General features: G+C 43.0%; 1 protein-coding gene across 1 annotated transcript in view; it reads right to left on the bottom strand.

Moving 5' to 3' along the window:
* LOC114757210 (uncharacterized) overlaps positions 1-5,000 on the bottom strand; it is a 55,878-nt gene that overhangs the window by 40,182 nt on the left and 10,696 nt on the right. The gene's annotated exons all lie outside the window — the stretch shown is intronic.

Here is a 5,000-nt window from a genome sequence, read left to right as displayed (position 1 = left end):
ATTCCTTACCCTTCCATGCTCTTACCTGGAAACAGGGCTTTCAGAGCTTTCTTTCAAGCTTAATGGAGTAAGCTATGTCTCCCGTCCTTATCTTGGGACTGGCTAGCACTCCTTCCTTAAAAGCTGCTGTTCAATCCGCTTCTCTTTGTCTCTTTCTCTTCGTTCTCTTATATCCTGTTTTGGCTAAGACATGAGATCGGGTGATAACTAAAAAATGTTATCGCACTCCTTGCTGCCTGAAACCGGCTTTCCATAGTAGCTTTAGAGTGCGAAGAAAGTAGGTTCATAATGAGAAAGGGATTTGCTCAGTTTCCATTGCGGGCGGGTCTACTGCTCTTACCGCCGATGCTGCGCCCTTAGCCAAGGGGAGGTGGTAATAAACCTTCCGCTCAACAGCTATTTTTATTTCCGAAAAAGACTTTCTTATGAAAGAAAGAACTTCGAAACGATCATGCCAAAGGGAACAAATAAAGGCATCACACAAGGAATCGGACAACCTCCCTCTTAATTAACACTTTTTTTTAGGTTTAAAAAGCTTTCATCGCGGCCACCCCCTTCTGTCTGAATTTACCTACCCGATCCTACTAGGCTGACTAGCGCATTGCTCTTAGATTCGTAGCTTTCCCTCTAGTCTAGCTCATAGCCAACTCTCATCCCCGGTTTACCCGCTCATAGTTCTTGCTCTATCCGCGCACTTCTTTCATCCGAGGGCTTAAAAAGCGCCTTAGGGAGGAGTGGATTAACATTCCGACGCTTGAGGGACTGATTTAGGAGTCATTTCTTTCCATTGATCGGATAGGCGAGAGTTTCGCTCTTCTTTATTTTATGGAAGAGAGCGGCTTTCGGTTCCTGTTATTGGTATCGACCTACTTCGTTTAGTGCCGGATGGATTTCAGCAAATTGGTATGAGCATTTTGAAGCTATTTCATCTGGTTTTGGGGATTCTAAAGTTAAGGGAAAGCAGCTTCTCCAAGGTGCCTGTTTGAAGCAAATGGCTACTTCTCAACTAACTGGAAAAGTACCCTCACAGGTCAAGGGGCTTTTGATTAAGAGAGAGAGGGGCAGGAAAGACGGTAGAATATCCAAACCCGAATCAAAGACAGGCACTCGACTCTATATACAAGAAAATAGTGAACTAAGGGGATCACAACGTCGAAGGGGGCCAATCGAGGAGACTGGAGGAGCTGGATGCAGCGATTCGGAAGTAGCGAATCGTCTTCTTTGCAGTTTTTCAGGGGAGTGGCTATCAAGCCCAAAATTCCTTTATTCGGCTATTCAGAAAATTTTGTATAGAAAGTTTACTTCTTTCTTCATTCAAGTAAGATAGTTGATCGAGAAAGGTCCTCTTCCACTGAGAAACTAAGGAGCGAAAGCGATGTGCTCCGATGAAAGCCTTGCGGGTCTAACGCGGCCCTTTACTCAATGAATAGGAAATATGACCACACACAATAAGAATCCCCGCGATCTGGGGCATGAAGCAGTTGGCTCTCCATGGGAATTCTCCATAGCATGACTAGTTAAAGCAATCAAATTGATTGAGACAAGCAACCGGGTTCCCCATGACGAATCAATTGTGTCGGGCGAAAGAAAAGGCCGGGGCAGGAATGCGGTAGGCAGTGGTCCTATTCATAGGTTGACTAAGATAATAGAAAGTCTACGGTTAGGTTAAACAATATCCAACAAAAACTGTAATTACATACATACATAACATAGTCATAGCGGAAACTATCAAAACGAGTAAGCTAGGTTGCCTATGCCAAAAGCCTGTCTGCTCCTAACAAGTCTCAAGATAGAAGTGACTTTCTAATAGTATGGCTGGAATCAGGTTCTCCTATGCGGCTGGCTTTACGCCTTTTTTTAGTTATCTCAAGAAGTTACCGTCAAAGAGAGAGCCATGGCTGCTCACACATTGTTAGAGCGGGAAGGGTTTATCTTCATTTCGCGTTGCATGAACCGGTTGTTTGGCTATTAGATTCGCACAGACAGGCAGCAAAGAAAGGGCTTCTAGCCTACTAGTTAAGTAACAGCAGTTGTGGTTTCTTAGAATCATCCTCAGAGGAAGCCCATTACAGCACCGGGATACAGAACATAAAGGCAAATCATTGTAAAGTCTTATCGTCAGGTTTGAGACTAAGATTTGAGCATTTAATCGACAGAATTTGCATTTAAAGCCAAGATGGTGTAAGTGATTCATAACTAATCTTCCCTTCGTCGCTGTAAGTGGAATGCCCTAAAACTCTTCCTGAAATAGGGACTCGAAATCTAATACAGCCGTTAGGAGAGATCCCGGCAGAAGATGATGCCAACTTTGGCATTCAAATTCACTAGTATTCTTCGCAACAAGTCTTATTCCTATTGCTTCTAGCCCCATTACATACCTTTGATAGCCATTTCAAATCTATCTATCTATTTGAGAACAAATCCTATGACCACATTCTCCTTTGAGTTCCGATCTGACATTCATTCAGAAAGCGAAGAACTTACTTATGAATCTATATATGTATAGTTAGAAATCTCGGATTTGATTTGAACCAACGCTCATCAACGGATCACGACGTGAACTGTCAACCGATCTACCACCGAGCTACCGAGTTTACGAGGTGAAGGTATGAAATCGCTCGACTGAAAGGAGAGGAGCTAAGAAAAGAAGCTAACTCGAATGAAGAATCTTTCCGAGGAGTGACCCCAAGTAGAAGTTAGAGAAGGAATTGATCCGGATATAGGACTTAGGACACAAACTAAATGATCGAACTGATGAATCTCAGTCTAGGTGGAGTTTACCAGCACATAGGTAGTCTAAGTTCCTAAAAAAGGGAGTCTCTGACTTCCACTTAGCTATTCTCTGAGCTTGCTTTCCAGTCTATCTTCAAAAGTAGAGAAGGTTTAGCGGTCAATAAGAAACTCCTCAATCAACATGAATGAGACTTTTCATGGAAGTCTTAGTTGGACTCTACACCTTACTTTCCTTACGTCGATCTAGATGATAACAAGGCCTTTCTTCCTCATGAAGAAGGAGTAGAGACCTAGCTTTCATCTGTCTGTTAAAATGTGATGCTATACCTTTTGTCCTTGAGAAGATATGGGTATAGCGGGAAAGAGTTTGACGATCTAGTTACATCTCACATAAGATTGGTACTCCCGATATTGTCTTGGGAATTTTCAGTATATATAGTAGCGTACTGGACTCCATCTACATAAGTAGAAGCATTCAAGAATCACTTGACAGTTCTTATTTCAATTTTCCGACTCTCATCTTGTTAACTGACTTAACCGCAATACTTATACAAAGACAGGACAAGTTGAAAGAGCTTCGGTAGTGTAACTTTCTGTCTCGCGTAAGAAAGAGAGTTTAGAGTGCCATACAAAGAACCTTAGATAAGGGGATTCCTCCCATTGACTGAAGTGAAGAGTCAACCTTCCACACAAGGCAATCTTCTGATAGAGGGGAAGAGGCGGAGCACAACCGATTCTGTGGCACAAGATGCGCTGGTATTGCAAAGGCAGGAATGAGTTCACAACGTTCGAATAAGCTACTCGACCGACTAAAGCTAAAAGGAGAAAGGGAGATGACTCTAGTTGTTGAGTACCCGGAGGAAGGTACCAGATCGACTTCTAGTTGTAGCGGATCTTACTTACATCGGTTCTAGCGCTTTCTCTTGATTCTATTTTTGAAAGATCTTTCCTTGCTCTGAGGAATGCCCGGTTTAACCAGAATCATCTCGTTAGCTTTTAGAGTCATCCCGGGATCTTTGGCTTATGCCATGTGCTCCAAACTTGAACTCAACTTCCTTTTTTCACCAACATCCGCTGCTCACTCAAGAAACTGGTGAAAGTCCTTTCCCTTTGCTGCAGCTTTCACAGTCCCACTCCTCCTCAGACCAGACTGGGCTGCATTGCCGTACCTTCATACCTTCGCCCCGATGTCCTGTCTTAAGGTTCCCCCGAGCTACTTTATTAAAGCAGACTTTTGCTCATCGTCTGCGTCTTTAGTCGAAAGCTATTTCTTTTATGATTCCTTCTGTCACTTCTTGAAGACTTTATTTTTCATTCTTTTATTAGCCCCTCTCGCTTTGCTCGAGCGATTCCATACCTCTCCTATAAGAGAAGGAGGTTTCTTCACCCCTACGGAAGTAGGCCCTTCTTCAAGAGTGCCCTATTTCCTTTCCTGACCAAAGTCACTATAGAAAAGAACTATTCATCATAGATCGGAGAGCTCATTTGATATATCACGAATGCTGTGATCAAGCATCAGGCGGAATGTATTGCTACCCCTTCCTCCCCCCACCATTCTATAAGCAAATGCTTGCGGGTAGGATTTCTCTCCAGAACCATCTTTTTATGCAATTCGAGGAGAAGCGAGGGCTGCCTATCCTCTAGTTCACCTGGCTTACAACGGTCTGTTTGCTAGGTTTTAGACGAGGGCTAAGGGCGAGTCATCCCTCTTAGCAGCTCTTTCCTAATTAATCAGCTTTTGTGCTCTCCGCGGAAAGACTTTGAAGAATTCCACCAACTACTGATCTCATGAAAGGGAATACAGTTAAACAAGACTTTCTTTCTCTTGCACCACGCCGGAACGTATGGACACTGCCTAAAGTTTAGTAAGAAGGAATCGGGGTGGCTAGCTTTCCTGCTTCTGTGCTTGTTATTAAGAAGATAGAAAAGATATAGCTATCTCCCGTAGGCTACTCTTTAGAGCGTTTCACTCGTTTAAGGAAGACTCATACAGCCTAAGACAACAGGGTTTACGAACAGGGGTTATTCCCATATGGATGTGAGTTTTATTCCGCTAGTCTGTCCGCGTGAAGTCTTTCTTTTTTGCCTATGCCTTTTCCCTAAGCATGCATATCAGGCTGACATAGGTGTCAATTCAAGAAAATTTATTAAGTAAAGAAAAAAGTGTTTTCTTTCGCTTAAAGCTGAATGAAGATCCTGTCGAAAGTATTTTCTTTATTAAGTGACAATTTCAAAGGCATCCCTCTATATTTCCGATATAGCAGGTG

The sequence above is a fragment of the Neltuma alba genome, unplaced genomic scaffold (assembly GCF_004799145.2).
Source record: "Neltuma alba isolate B1F8T4 unplaced genomic scaffold, ASM479914v2 tig00010580_pilon, whole genome shotgun sequence".
NCBI lineage: Eukaryota > Viridiplantae > Streptophyta > Magnoliopsida > Fabales > Fabaceae > Neltuma > Neltuma alba.
Note: the sequence above shows the minus strand (reverse complement) of the source record. Positions and strands in the feature narration are given on the sequence as shown.